At 42.2% G+C, this 16,683-nt stretch overlaps 1 pseudogene; it reads right to left on the bottom strand.

Moving 5' to 3' along the window:
* Nucleotides 1–440: 440 nt before the first annotated feature.
* LOC120853009 lies at nt 441–1,709 on the bottom strand (annotated as a pseudogene).
* Between the last annotated feature and the right edge of the window lie 14,974 nt (nt 1,710–16,683).

Below are 16,683 nucleotides of genomic sequence, written 5' to 3'. Positions count from 1 at the left end.
ATAAAAAGGAAAACATTTAATGGACATAAAAATGGTCAAAAATTGTTTGCTTGTTTTTCTTACTGCAGGTCAGTTCCCACCCTCCCCTACCCCCAAAAAGATGATACAAAATGAACATATAATTGGGATGGTAACTTGGTTGAACATTCCAATTCACCCAGTTGCTTGTTCCCCATACAGGTGAGAGGAAGAGGCATTAAATTTTATTAGTGATGTTATAGCAGTAACCAGATGTGTTAATAGCAGCTTATTTCAGGTTCATCAATCCTTTGAGAACACATAGAGGAAATCAAGGCTGCCATTCTCCAACTGCCTACATCTGAATACATTCCACTACCATGGAAACTACAAAGGAAGGAAAAACATATTTATTCTGGGATTCATTCACTAGGTTATTTAAGCACCATCTCTTCTGTAGAGCCCCAGAGCAGTGATAAGTGCTAGGGGCTGCTGTGTTTCCTAGCATGCACTCCCATCCTCTGAGGATCCTGAGAAGGATAGTGGATTGGTCCTGGAGCCCTCATGAAAGGAGGGGATGGTCCCATGGAGTGGAACATGTGTGGCCCAAAACCTGGGGGTGGGAGTGGGCAATACCATGTGGGGATGGCAGGGCAATGGTTCACCATGGCTGGAGGACCACTAGGGGGTAGGTTGAAGTAGTTGGCAGAGGCTTCTTCTGCAGCACCAGGAGGAAGAAGAGCTCCTGGGAGCCCTGGAACAGGCTCAAGCTTGATTCCAGTATCTGTGGTTCCATCCTTCTCCTTTTCTTTTCTTCTGGCTGCCTAGGACCTTCCCCATTTCACTTTGAGACTACAGCCGTTAACAACCAACTTATTAAAGGACTTCTTGGCAGCCACTTCTGCAGCCTGCCTGTGGCAAACTGGATGAAAGCACACTGCTGTCTCTGCACAACAGTGATGGTCCAGATCTCTCCAAACTGGTAGAAGTGATTCTTTAGATCAGTCTCAGTAATGGTATCACCCAGATACCACTGTATGTGTATACAGTGGTAATACAGTGTGGTAATAGTCTTGTCTTCTGGTGGGTCCAGACATGGCATTCTTGAAGCCCGCTTTAAGAGTTTATCTGCCATAGGGTTGTTGATTCCATAAGGTCTTTAATGTTCTGATCAGCAAGGGGGTCATCCGGATCTGTTGGTTTTTCATGTCTGTATGGACATTCCTCTCCTCTCTTACATTCTCCTTTCACCCAGAAGGAGAAAAGGTGTAGTCGATTCCTTTTATAGTGGGGTGGTCTGGGCCAATTTGAGCAGCATGTCACTGGTGGATGTGGCTTTCCCCAACATGCCAACTGGCTGCATTCCATCAGAGTTGGAAATCTCTGTCTCCATATTTTGCGTGTAGTACTGTGTTGACATTGGACTTTGGCATGTCATCCTTAAAATATAATCCTACATCACAAACCTGGATGGGCAGGCCATACTCTAGGTCTAAGAGGCAAGTCTGATAGACATTCTTTGATTTACTGCAGGTCTGGCACACTTCAGTCTTCTTGAAATGCATGAGGACCCTGGGGCACCAGTGAAACACTGTGAATGGCCTGGCACAAATTTTGCATTCCTTCCCATACTTTTCTTTGGTCATTTGGATATATGGGTTTTCTCCCAAACACATCTGGCACAGAATAGGGAAATCCTCAACCTTCCAATTCTGCCTGTTGTAGGTGTTGGAACCTAGAGAGGTCATCATCTTGAAAGCATCTGGAGGCAGCCGCAGCTCCCAAGTTGGGAGAGGACTGCCACCTCCTCTATTTCTTTGCATTGATCACTGAGGAAAGCTTTCTTATCTCTCCTTGCTATTCTGTGGAATTCTGCATTCAAACGGCTATCTCTTTCCTTTTCTCCTTTGCCTTTCACTTCTCTTCTTTTCTCAGCTATTTATAAGGCCCCCACAGACAATCATTTTGCCTTTGTGCATTTCTTTTTCTTGGGAATGGTCTTGATCCCTGTCTCCTGCACAGTGTCACAAACCTCCCCCTATAGTTCTTCAGGCACTCTGTCTATCATACCTAATCCCTTGAATCTATTTGTCACTTCCACTGTATAACCTTAAGGGATTTGATTTAGGTCATACCTGAATGGTCTAGTGGTTTTCCCTACTTTCTTCAATTTAAGTCTCAATTTGGCAGTAAGGAGTTCATGATCTGAGCCACAGTCTGCTCCCAGTCTTGTTTTTGCTGACTGTATAGAGCTTCTCCATCTTTGGCTGCAAAGAATATAATCAATCTGATTTTGGTGTTGACCATCTGGTGATGTCCATGTGTAGAGTCTTCTCTTGTGCTGTTGGAAGGGGGTGTTTGCTATGACCCATGCATTCTCTTGGCAAAACTCTGTTAGCCTTTTGCCCTGCTTCATTCTGTACTCCAAGGCCAAATTTGCCTGTTACTCCAGGTGTTTCTTGACTTACTACTTTTGCATTCCAATCGCCTATAATGAAAAGGACATCTTTTTTAGGTGTTAGTTCTAGAAGGTCTTGTAGGTCTTCATAGAACTGTTCAACTTCAGCTTCTTCAGCATTACTTGTTGGGACATAGACTTGGATTACTGTGATATTGAATGGTTTACCTTGGAAACAAACAGAGGGTATTCTGTCATTTTTTAGACTGCACCCAAGTACTGCATTTTGGACTCTTTTGTTGACTATGAGGGCTACTCCATTTCTTCTAAGGGATTCTTGCCCACAGTAGTAGATATAATGGTTATCTGAATTAAATTCACCCATTCTAGTCCATTTTCGTTCACTGAATCCTAAAATGTCGATGTTCACTCTTGCCATCTCCTGTTTGACCACTTCTAATTTGCTTTGATTCATGGACCTAACATTCCAGGTTCCTATGCAATATCATTTTTACAGCATCGGACTTTACTTCTATCACCAGTCACATCCACAACTGGGCTTTGTTTTCGCTTTGGCTCTGTCTCTTCAGTCTTTCTGGAGCCATTTCTCCACTCTTCTCCAGTAGTATATTTGGCACCTACCGACCTGGGGAATTCATCTTTCAATGTCTCATGTCTTTTTGCCTTTTCATACTGTTCATGAGGTTCTCAAGGTAAGAATACTGAAGTGGTTTGCCATTCCCTTCTCCAGTGGACCATGTTTTATCAGAACTCTCCATCATGACTCGTCCATCTTGGATGGCCCCATATGGCATGGTTCATAGTTTCATTGAGTTAGACAAGGCTGCGGCCCATGTGATCAGTTTGATTAGGTTTCTGTGATTGTGGTTTTCATTCTGTTTACCCTGGGAAAGATAAGCATAAGAGGCTTATGGAAGCTTCCTGATGGGAGAGACTGACTCTGGGTGAAAACTGTCTCTTTTTCTGATGGGCACACATACACATGCATAAACAGGCATAATAGAGGAAGAGCAGAAGGCACGTGGACCTTGGAAGACAGCACAGTCCTGCAAAGGGATATGAGGACCTGAAATTAGATATCAATGAGGAGAATGGAAAAAGAGGAATATTTCTGAGTTAGACATGGTATGGCATAGACTTTGTGTCAATTTCCTAGTAATAAAGAGGGATTTGTTTTGATAGTTCATGTTTTGTGGTAGAAAGAAATGAAGAGATGGCCAGAATCCAGAACTCCCCAAACTATGAACACCCTGTTTAAGTCCCTATGGTTTCTATGCCCAGATAATAAGGAGAATGAAGTATCAGTTGCTCAATCAGGTCTGACTCCTTGCAACCCCATGGACTATAGCCCACCAGGCTCGTCTGACCATGGAATTCTCCAGGAAAGAATACTGGAATAGGTAGCCGTTCTCTTCTCCAAGGGACTTTTGTGACCCAGGGATCAAACCCAGCTCTCCTGTATTGCAGGCAGATTCTTTACCATCTGAGCCTCCAGGGAAGCCCTAATAATGAGAATGAGTCCAGCCAAACTAACAAAAGTTTAGTATCAAGCTGGCTCTGTTCCCCCTACTCCAATGGGAAGTCTTTGTGCAGCAACCATATAGTAGCCCTGGTGGTCCACGGTCTTTACTAAAGCCGGGCTCCTTGGCCCCTTTTTCTCTTGATCAGCACCATCAAGGCTTCCATATCTATGGTAAGAAGAAGCAAAGAAAAACTATAAAAAAAAATGCAAAGCAAGTGCACAGGAGGGTTGGTATTAACTCAAATTGGCTATACCTGTTTTTGTACTCTGTTTTGTATACTGCCTAGTTATGGATGGGGCTCTCCCAACCTAGGGATTGAACACAGGTCTCCTGCATTGCAGGTAGATTCTATACTGTCTGAGACACTAGGGAAGCCAGAAGAGAGTATGGGGGTGAGATGACACAAGCCATGTTTATATAGAATGTCAGCTCTCTTTCCAATACAAAGATAGGTGGAGGAGGAGAAGTAGATGTCCAGAGAATTTGTCTAGCAGAGCTGTTAACAATCTTTGGTTATACAAAGAGAGGCCTAGAACTGGGTTGGAAGGAGGGGCAGAGTAAAGCAAAAGATGAGCCAGTTTATGAAGGACTAAAGCCTGAATAAGTAGAAAGAACAAAGAACAATAACTTGAATAAGAATATCTGTTATTGGGGCTTCTCTGGTGGCTCAGTGGTAAAGAATCTGCCTACCAGTGCAGGAGACATGGGTTTGATTCTTGAACGGAGAAAATCCCACATACCACAAAGCAACTAAACCCATGCTCTGCAACTATTAAGTCTGTGTTACAGAACCTGGGAGCTTCAGCCTCTGAAACCCATGCTCTACAACAAGATCAGTTCAGTTCAGTTTAGTCACTCAGTCATGTCTGAAGCTTTGCGACCTCATGAATCACAGCACGGCAGGCCTCCCTGTCCATCACCAACTCCTGGAGTTCACTCAGATTCACGTCCATCGAGTCAGTGATGCCATCTAGCCATCTCATCCTCTGTCGTCCCCTTCTTCTCCTGCCCCCAATCCCTCCCAGCATCAAAGTCTTTTCCAATGAGTCAACTCTTCGCATGAGGTGGCCAAAGTACTGGAGTTTCAGCTTTAGCATCATTCCTTCCAAGGAAATCCCAGGGCTGATCTCCTTCAGAATGGACTGGTTGGATCTCCTTGCAGTCCAAGGGACTCAAGAGTCTTCTCCAACACCACAGTTCAAAAGCATCAATTCTTCGGCGCTCAGCCTTCCTCACAGTCCAACTCTCACATCCATATGTGACCACAGGAAATACCATAGCCTTGACTAGACGGACCTTAGTCAGCAAAGTAATGTCTCTGCTTTTGAATATGCTATCTAGGTTGGTCATAACTTTCCTTCCAATGAGTAAGCATCTTTTAATTTCATGGCTGCAGTCACCATCTGCAGTGATTTTGGAGCCCCCCAAAATAAAATCTGACACTGTTTACACTGTTTCTCCGTCTATTTCCCATGAAGTGATGGGACTGGATGCCATGATCTTCATTTTTCTGAATGTTGAGCTTTAAGCCAACTTTTTCCACTCTCCTCTTTTACTTTCATCAAGAGGCTTTTTAGTTCCTCTTCACTTTCTGCCATAAGGGTGGTGTCATCTGCATATCTGAGGTTGTTAATATTTCTCCCAGCAATCTTGATTCCAGCTTGTGTTTCTTCCAGCCCAGCATTTCTCATGATGTACTCTGCATATAAGTTAAATAAGCAGGGTGACAATATACAGCCTTGACGTACTCCTTTTCCTTGTACAACAAGATAAGTCACCACAATGAGAAGCCTGCACATCACAACTAAAGAGTAGCCTCTGCTCACCACAATGATCCCTCACTAAAGAAAAAAAAAAATGGCCACACAGTAACAAAGACCCAGCATGGCTAAAAATAAAACATAAATAAACTTAGAAAGAAGAATATCTGCTATTTAATTCTAAATTGTGACATAAACTGCTTCCTTCTTCTTTTAACGTTTAATAAAGTCTGTTACATTCACCAAGACTTTATGATGGTAGCAGCTTTGGGACTGGGCATAGATAAATGGAATGGATAATTTCCACATCTGGGAGAAAAAAATATGAAATAATGATGAACCATTCAAAACATCAAGACAGACAATCCATGTAGCTGGGAATTAGGCTAATTTTACCATTAAATTTTAAAAGATGGGACAACTCTAGTTTGTAGGGTAAATGGTAACAAAATTGTTAAGGAACCTGGGAAGTGCAGTTCTTGGGACTCAATCCTCTGGAGCATGGAGCAGAGCAGACAAAGGTAGGGAAAATATCTAATGGGAAAACAGAGAATTCCAAGCACACACTGGCACTGCATCTTTAAGGAGGAGCAAAGAAATGCAATTCTCTTGTATGCCCTGAAGGGTAGAGGTGGAACTATTTGGTAGACAGCAAAAGTGACAACTATCATGGGTTCACTGAAGGAGAAAATTTCTTGGACTATTGAGAAATCAGTGCAGAAACAGAAGGAGTATGTGAGTTGGGGGATACTATTACAAAATCCTCCTTAACCAATCACTGTACATTTTTGAGCCTATTATTCACTCCTCCAAAATGGCCTGTGAGGTAGGACTCCTGTTCCTTCATGGCCTTGTACCCTGACTGCCATAGAAACAAGATAATTTACCAATCTGGGTATCTTTGAGACATAGTGATAAAAAAGGAGCTTTCTTATATCATTCAGATATATATAAAATGCATTGACATTTAACAAGCTTATTTATAAGTATTGTCTCATTTTATACTTGAAATGATCCCATGAAATGTGATTACTATCTTTTACATATAGGAAATGTCTCTGACAGAGATGAAAGATCCATAGAGACAGAGTGAGTTAACAACTTTCATGAGTTTTTACTGTTGTGTGTGTGTGCTCCACTGAATCCAGCTCTTTATGATTCCATGGACTGTAACCCACCAGGCTCCTCTAGCAATGGAATTTTCCAGGCAAGAATACCAGAGTGGGTTGCATTTCCTACTCCTGGGATCCTTCTGACCCAGGAATCGAACCCACATCTCTTGTGTCTCCTGCACTGGCAGGCAGTTCTTTGCCACGGAGCCATGTGGAAGCCCCAGCTTTCACTGTTAATCAAATCCCATGCCAGGTTGCAGTGGCCAGCTCTGAAAAATGTCAGATTCTCTGCCATTTGACCTTCCCTCTTTTGTGGTCATAGAGACCGTTTTTGGGAGGGGAGAGTGAGAAAATCTGACACAACTTGCATAGCCTCAAGCAGTGCTAAAGCTGATGGGTTTCTGGAACAGCTACTACCTGGGTACCTGTGGATTCTCCATGCTAGGGTCTAACGAGGAGGGTCTTGGTACCTGAAAGCACGAATCCAATAAGTCTTGTCTGGGCTTGTTTTCACTTGGCTCTCCAGGTGGGAGGACTCCTGGAAGCAACTGATTCTAGAATACAAGGGCGCAACTAATTCCAGAATACAAGCATAGTGGTTGCTCTGAGAAAATACCCTACCAGATCGACTAACCAAATCTCTAACCTGAAAATCTGCATAGGAAATGATTGCAAAGTTCACCAGGTCACATGTGGCTCACTGAGATCTAGAAGCAAACAGAGGAAAATTTTTTCTCTTTTCTTTTTTTGCAAATCTTGTTTAGGACCTAAATGGAGAACTCGTTTTCTATCTTCGGGGCTTTATCCAAAGATATTCACAGATCAAAGAGGGCCAGGAGAAGAAAAAACATCAACCAAAGAAAAATTGCTTAGGTAGAAGAATCTCTCTTCTCACGTTTGTCAATCTCTGTGCTCCCCCGCTTCCCAAGGAAAGTCACAGAAGAGGACCACCAAGAAAGCATTCACTCCTCTTGTACAGGTGAGGGGTTTTCCAGGAGGTGCTGGTGGTAAAGAACCCACGTACCAAAGAAGGAGACATGAGCCATGGGTTCGATCCTTGGGTTGGGAAGATCCCCTAGAGAAGGGCATGGCAACCCACTCCAGTATTTTTCCCTGGAGAAGCCCATGGACAGAGGAGCCTAGGGGGCTACATACAGTTCATAGGGTCGCACAGAGTTGAACATGACTGAAGCAACTTAGCATGCAGGCAGGTAAGGTGAGACTCCAAATGAGGCTCAGGAGCTTCAGGGACCCATACTGACTGGCCAATTGTCTGCAGAGCTGGGTTTCTACCCTGAGAGCCTTGCTCAGGGGACTTGCTGAAAGCATGCCATTTGGATGGTATGGTTGTGGATCCTGGATCTGCCTCTAGCATTCATGTGACCCTGGCAAATTTCTCATCTTTTCACTGATTCAATTCAAGGTGGGAACCAAAATAGGGATAATAATAATAGAACTTACATGCCAGGTAATACATAATAATCTATCAGTAAATGTTAACTATTTCTCTTATTGCTGTTGCTGCTATTGTTGTTATTTTATTGCACAGACAGCATCTCAGCCCGAAGTTTCCAAAATAAAATCATTCTAATTTCTGAAAGATGTTCCACTTCCAGAGAAAGCATAGAGAGCCACAAGAAGTTAACTGCCATCTGTTTTCCCTGTATGGTAGAAAACAGACCATTTCAGGACACAGCTGTCCCACAGGAGAAGCAACCTAGAGGAAGAACCTGGGCTTTTGTGCCCAAGCTCTAAATCTAGGCTCTACCCTTCAACATCTTTGTGAACTTGGCAAGCTTTCAACCTCTCCAAGCTTGATTTCCTCATCTATAGGCCAGGGACAATATATAAACCCAAATATTTTATGTAGATGAGAAATAATATATGCAAAAAGCCTTGTATGGTGCCTGGCTCATGGTAGGCTCTCAATAAATTGTAACTAGTATTTCAGTTCTTACTATTCCATCTGATCAGTGGCTAATCCATGTGATTCATGACATAGAAGCTCACATGCATGCACACACACTTACACATTCCCCTCTTGGATCTAGGATGGCCATGTTTGGGGTGTGATCTTCTCTTGGCAGGAATTGGTCCAGATATTTATTTTAAAAGCAACAAAGGATAGATGAAGGAAATGACACAGAAGAGCAAAACAGAAGAATAACTATAATGCCTAATGATTACATTGCACTCTACAGTTTACAAAACATAAAATTCACCAAAATTGCCTCAAGTCACATTTTAAACAGTGATTTAAATCAACTCCTCAGATAAGACTATATTTCAAGCCAGAATCTCACTGTAGAAGATAAGCAATTTCACAAATGTTCTGTCTTTGTCCCTTGATTAATTGTATCCCTAGATAATTGGGCAAGGATTACAGTTTGTACCACTGGACTTCCATCCATGTACCAGTCTTTCCCAGTAAATCCTAAACTAAACCACAAACTCAAAGCCTCTTAAGTAAACAGACAGTGGCTAATCACCCAACTATAATCCACTGGTATTTTACCTTACTTTAAACTTTGTTATAGAACTGATCTTAGATACTAAATACATGAGACATTTAAAAAAAGAAAACTTGTAAAAATTGATTCCTAATCATTATATTATCTCCTGGACTATTGTCTTTTTTTAAAAGTAAATTCAGATTAACACTAATATACATTGATTTTTTAAATCTAAATTGCATGTTCCTCTAACTACATTCAAAACACGGGACCAAGTTTTATATGATTATTTAAGCCTGTTGGAGAGCTTAAGTGAACAGCATTTATGGGTGACCCCAATCTGCATTGCAAAGGTCTTATTACTTTTAGTGCTTTATATTATTTTATGTGGTGCCCCAGGAACTGAATGGTCCACTTTACATATGTATTACTTGAGACCATGCCTTCCTTCATCTCCTATACCAGACCAAAACAAAATTTCTGGGGAATTTTATGTGTTTGGGCAAGATTAAGGATGAGATACTGTTCATGGGCAAGTTCTGATTATTATCATAGTACCTAGAACAGAGTTCAGCAGAAAATAATAGACACAATAAATACTGATTAGTAATATTTATATACACTAATGGAGGGAATTGGGACACAGTTAACCAAAGTTTATGAGTATCTGACATTGCCACATTAGATGTTGCTACCCTATCTCCAAGGTCCTCCCCGATGGCTCACTGGGTAAAGAATTTACCTGCAATGCAGGAGATGCAGGAAACATGGATTCCCTCCCTGGGTTGGGAACATCCCTTGCAGGGGGAAATGGCAACCCACTCTAGCATTCTTGCCAGAAAAGTCCCATGGTCAGAGGATCCTGGAGGGCTACAATCCAAAGTGTCACAAAAGAGTTGGACATGACTGAGCACATATCCTTTCTCCAAGCAACTTTCTTTAGCATTTGGGGAATTCTCCATGTGCTCCAAGGAAAGATAGCCCATTATCTCCATCTGCAGAGACAGATTCTGATTAGTATAGACTAGGAGCTGGCAAACTTTCTTATGGGACTAGATAGTAAATATTTTAGACTTTGTATACCAAGACACAAAATCAAAGGTTTTACTGAAATTTTTATATAACCACTTACAAAGGCAAAAGTCATCCTTATCTCCTAGGCCACATAGAAGATGGCTAGCTGGATTTGGCCAGTGGAGCAAAGTTTGCAGATTTTAGGCCATCATGCTTAGACCATCATGATAATCACATGCTCTTTACTGGTCAGAAGTCTTGGCTTCAGCCCATAGAACAGAGCATTTCCCTGAGAACAGTTATTAGTCTGAAGATGGGCCCTTGAGTTGAGTTGACCCAATAAGACCAAAGAGAAGAACCTGATTCTACAGTTGGGAAAATAACTCTTTCTCTCTTTTACTTTCTCTCATTCTCTTTCTCTTTCTCCCTTTCCTTCTGCTTCCCTATCTCTTACTGAAGATGAACAAGTAAGAATATTGTAACATTTGTTGCTGAGAGTCAATCTGTGATGATTAGAAATAGCACTGGGAGCTCAGCTTGGTGCTCTGTGGTGACCTAGATGGATGGGATAGGGTTTGGGGGTGGAAGGGAGGTCCAAGACGGAGGGCTTCCCACTTGTCATAAAGCAATATTGTTGCTTTACAGGATCACTTTACAAAAAATAAAGTGATCTTTAAAAAAAAAGAAAAGAAATCCCATTTGTTTATTTTTGCTTTTATTTCCTTTCTTTTTTTGAAATAAAAGCAAAAATAAACAAATGGGATCTAATTAAAATTAAAAGGAGAATGGCATTGAAACATGTATAGTATCATGTAAGAATCGAATCGCCATCTCTGTCCGATGCAGGATACGGCATGCTTGGGGCTGGTACATGGGGATGACCCAGAGAGATGTTGTGGGGAGGGGGGTGAGTGGGGGGTTCATGTTTGGGAACTCATGTACACCGTGGTGGATTCATGTCAATGTATGGCAAAATCAACACAGAATTGTAAAGTAAAATAAAAAATAAATTAAAAATAATAAAAATAAAATAAAAAAATTAAAAGCTTTTGCACAACAAAGGAAACTAAAAGCAAGGTGAAAAAAACAGCCTTCGGAATGGGAGAAAATAATAGCAAATGAAGAAACTGACAAACAACTAATCTCAAAAATATACAAGCAACTCCTGCAGCTCAATTCCAGAAAAATAAACGACCCAATCAAAAAATGGGCCAAAGAACTAAATAGACATTTCTCCAAAGAAGACATACGGATGGCTAACAAACACATGAAAAGATGCTCAACATCACTCATTATCAGAGAAATGCAAATCAAGACCACAATGTGGTACCATTTCACACCAGTCAGAATGGCTGCAATCCAAAAGTCTACAAGCAATAAATGCTGGAGAGGGTATGGAGAAAAGGGAACTCTCTTACACTGTTGGTGGGAATGCATACTAGTACAGCCACTATGGAGAACAGTGTGGAGATTCCTTAAAAAATTGAAAATAGAACTGCCTTTCAGTTCAGTTCAGTTCAGTTCAGTCACTCAGTCGTGTCCGACTCTTTGTGACCCCATGAATCGCAGCACGCCAGGCCTCCCTGTCCATCACCAACGCCCAGAATTCACTCAGACTCATGTCCATTGAGTCAGTGATGCCATTCAGCCATCTCATCCTCTGTTGTCCCCTTCTTCTCCTGCCCCCAATCCCTCCCAGCATCAAAGGCTTTTCCAATGAGTCAACTCTTTGCATGAGGTGGCCAAAGTACTGGAGTTTCAGCTTTAGCATCATTCCTTCCAAAGAAATCCCAGGGCTGATCTCCTTCAGAATGGACTGGTTGGATCTCCTTGCAGTCCAAGGGACTCTCAAGAGTCTTCTCCAACACCACAGTTCAAAAGCATCAATTCTTCGGTGCTCAGCCTTCTTCATAGTCCAACTCTCACATCCATACATGACTACTGGAAAAAGAACTGCCTTATGACTCAGCAATCCCACTGGCTGGGCATACACACCAAGGAAACCAGAACTGAAAGAGATATGTGTACCCCAATGTTCATCGCAGCACTGTTTATAATAGCCAGGACATGGAAACAACCTAGATGTCCATCAGCAGATGAATGGATAAGAAAGCTGTGGTACATATACACAATGGAGTATTACTCAGCCATTAAAAAGAATACATTTGAGTCAGTTCTAATGAGGTGGATGAAACTGGAGCCTATTATACAGAGTGAAGTAAGCCAGAAAATAAAACACCAATACAGTATACTAACACATATATATGGAATTTAGAAAGATGGTAATGATAACCCGGTATGCGAGACAGCAAAAGAGACACAGATGTATAGAATGGACTTTTGGACTCTGAGGGAGAGGGAGAGGGTGGGATGATTTGGGAGAATGGCATTGAAACATGTATACTATCATATAAGAAACAAATCGCCAGTCTATGTTCAATACAGGATACAGGATGCTTCAGGCTGGTGCACGGGGATGATCCAGAGAGATGATATGGGGTGGGAGGTGGGAGGGGGGTTCAAGATTGGGAACTCATGTGGGTTCATGTCAATGTATGGCAAAACCAATACAGTATTGTAAAGTAAAATAAAGTAAAAATAAAAATTAAAAAAAGAAAGAAAGAAAAGAAAAGCCAAACTAAGAAAAAGCATCCACATAAAGAAGGACAGAACTGAGAGAATCACAGAGAAGAGACCTAGCCCATATCATAGATGACCTGGGGTACATCCTACTTTAGAATTTTCTTACATAAAATAATACATGCACATATTGTTTAGGCAAATTTAATCCAGGTTGACTGTTTCCAGAAAAAACATCTACTTCTGCTTTATTGTCTATAGCAAAGCCTTTAACTATGTGGATCACAACAAACTGTGGAAAATTCTTCAAGAGATGGGAATACCAGACCATGGGACCCGCCTCCTGAGAAATCTGTATGCAGGTCAAGACGCAACAGTTAGAACTGGACATGGAACAAAAGACTGGTTCCAAATTGGGAAAGGAGTACCTCAAGGCTGTATTTTGTCACCCTGCTTATTTAACTTATATGCAGAGTCCATCACGAGAAATGCTGGGCTGGAAGAAGCACAGGCTGGAATCAAGATTGCTGGAAGAAATATCAATAGCCTCAGATATGCAGATGACACCACCCTTATGGCAGAAAGTGAAGAGGAACTAAAAAGCCTCTTGATGAAAGTGAAAGAGGAGATTGAAAAAGTTGGCTTAAAACTCAATATTCAGAAAACGAAGATCATGGCATCCGGTCCCATCACTTCATTGGAAATAGATGGGGAAACAGTGGAAACAGTGTCAGACTTTATTTTGGGGGGCTCCAAAATCACAGCAGATGGTGACTGAAGCCATGAAATTAAAAGACACTTACTCTTTGGAAGGAAAGTTATGACCAACCTAGATAGCATATTCAAAAGCAGAGATATTATTTTGCCAACAAAAGTCCATCTAGTCAAGGTTATGGTCTTTCCAGTAGTCATGTATGGATGTGAGAGTTGGACTGTGAAGAAAGCTGAACACAGAAGGATTGATGCCTTTGAACTGTGGTGTTGGAGAAGACTCTTGAGAGTCTTTTGGACTGCAAGGAGATCCAACCAGTCCATCCTACAGGAGATCAGCCCTGGGTGTTCTTTGGAAGGAATGATGCTAAAGCTGAAACTCCAATACTTTGGCTACCTCATGCAAAGAGTTGACTCTTTGGAAAAGACCCTGATGCTGGGAGGGATTGGGGGCAGGAGGAGAAGAGGACAACAGAGGATGAGATGGCTGGATGACATCACTGACTCGATGGACATGGGTTTGGGTGAACTCCAGGAGTTGGTGATGGACAGGAAGGCCTGGTGTGCTGCAATTCATGGGGCCGCAAAGAGTCGGACATGACTGAACGACTGAATTGAACTGAACTGAACTGAACTCAAGCCACTGCACCAAAGAGACTCCAGCATTCAGAGTTAAAAGAATAAAGAAGTTTATTTCTCTCATACATAATAGTCAGAATGAATGTTTAGTTCAGTGTGAAAGATTTGAGAGTAGGAGCTTCAATTCTTCACAATCTTTCTGCCATCTTCAGTGAGTAGTTCTAGACCACTCTGTTGATCTACTTTTCAGGGAGAAGGGAAGAACACAGAAGAATGAATGAGATAGTGTTCATGGGACAATTTGAAAGTGGTACACACCACTTCTGTGCTCAGCTTTCTTCACAATCCAACTCTCACATCCATACATGACTACTGGAAAGACCATAGCCTTGACTAGATGGACCTTTGTTGGCAAAGTAATGTCTCTGCTTTTCAATATACTATCTAGGTTGGTCATAACTTTCCTTCCAAGGAGTAAGCGTCTTTTAATTTTGTGGCGGCAATCACCATCTGCAGTGATTTTGGAGCCCCCCAAAATAAAGTCTGACACTGTTTCCACTGTTTCCCCATCTATTTGCCATGAAGTGATACTTCCTCTGGAGAGGATGTACTCTGCTCAAATGTCCATTCCCAGGAAGAGAGGTTGGAGATGGAGTGTCTCTGGGTAGTCGCATACCAAATTATAATTCAAAAGCTGTGAAAGAAAGGAGGAATGGAACTGGTGGGTAAGCAGCAATCTCTGCCACTTGTGTTGTCTTCCATGTGTTGTCACCCACATCCCCAAGCCACACTACTTGTGTACCAAGAATCACAATCCCCAGTAAGCAGTCCCTTTAGCTTCCTCTCTAGTCTCAGAGCTTATCTCCCCACATTGATTTTGAAGCTTGCTTTTAACTCTTGTTCTGTTTGATTCTTAAACCCTGATGAGAAAGATCTGACAAATGTAATTGACTCAGTTTTACAGATAATATACAAGACTGTGAGAGATTAAAGACTTGCCTAAGTTTACCCAAGTTTTTGGCAGAGCTGAGACCTGACAAAGACACTTTTATTGACTAAGCTTTAGATAGGACTCCTATGAGTCTGACTAGACTTCATTCTTGGGCATATCCTAAAGAGTACAATTTTAGCAAACAGTGTAACCAGAATCCCCTGCCCTCAATATCCAACCTAATTCCTCATCCTCCACCACAACCCTGCTGCTGCTGCTGCTGCTGCTAAGTCGCTTCAGTCATGTCCGACTCCGTGCGATCCCATAACTGCAGCTCACCAGGCTCTGCCGTCCCTGGGATTCTCCAGGCAAGAACACTGGAGTGGGTTGCCATTTCCTTCTCCAATGCATGAAAGTGAAAAGTGAAAGTGAAAGTGAAGTCGCTCAGTCGTGTCAGACTCTTAGCGACCCCATGGACTGCAGCCCACCAGGCTCCTCCGTCCATGGGATTTTCCAGGCAAGAGTACTGGAGTGGGGTGCCACTGCCTTCTCCGCCATGACCCTGAGTGATGTCTTATCATCCTGACCTGCCTTCAGCAAGAATCCTGTTAGATCAGTTTAGACAGAATTCTCTCATACACCTGAGGTTGCTTCTTAGTAATTATCCATCCATCAACCTTCTCACCCTGCTCCTTGGCTACTAATGTCCACTGTTTCTTGTATTCAAAAGTGAGTTCACTCTCCCCCATCTCATGCAAAATCCTATTGCAGTAGTCCTGAATTACATCTGCCTTAACATTTTAATAAAATGTTGTGAATAATTTTTTCTTTAACAGTCCAGAATCCAGGTACCTTGGTTCAAATCAGGGACTTTTTTCATTACAACCCACAGACTAGGCAAAAACAATACATATTTGCCCTCTCTCACATACTCACCCACAAAACAATAGAAGATCATATGTCAAAGATGCTAGAAAAAACACCCAGTCAGAGAGGCATCAGAGCAAAAACCCCTGAGGAAGAGGGTACTTTTCTCTATTCTCCCTGAAACCTCTCATCTGTTCTCTGGTGCCTCACTGCTCTGCCTGTATGGAGGTATTTCTTGGGCTCCCTTGCTGGCTCATTTCCAATAGGATTCAACCAGTGGGAAACACCACAAGCAATCAGAGAGCAGGAACGTCAGGAGATGGTCTCTTCCCTGTTCTATCCCTGGAAGTAGCTGTATCTCTCCACAACTGCCCATAGCCAGACAGCCCTCCTCCTTGGCCTTAGCTCTCTCCAGTCATACTCTTTCCTCCCTTTGACTCTTTAGTCCTAGTGGTGATAAAGAGTTTCCATCATTTCTAGTGTCTGAAACATTCCCTGACGCAGTTCTTTTAACCTTACTTTAACCTTGCTTCCTCCATACATTAAGGTTTCTTCACTTGAACTAACTGGGGTAAATTATTTCCTTTTAGAACCAATAACCATCCTGAGTACATGTGGGTCATTAGATTTCTAGCTACAGCAAATGTGGCTGAGCGTTATCCTCACCTCTCCAATGAGCATGCTTCTGTCCCCACAGGAGCATGTATACTCCCCACAGAAGTATAATTTTCACCGTGAGCTTTCCGTTCCACTACTTCATCCTGTAGACATCATCA

This window comes from Oryx dammah, unplaced genomic scaffold (genome assembly GCF_014754425.2).
Source record: "Oryx dammah isolate SB20612 unplaced genomic scaffold, SCBI_Odam_1.1 HiC_scaffold_26, whole genome shotgun sequence".
Lineage (NCBI taxonomy): Eukaryota > Metazoa > Chordata > Mammalia > Artiodactyla > Bovidae > Oryx > Oryx dammah.
The sequence above is the reverse complement of the archived record's forward strand: the minus strand, read 5'-3'. Positions and strand labels throughout refer to the sequence as shown.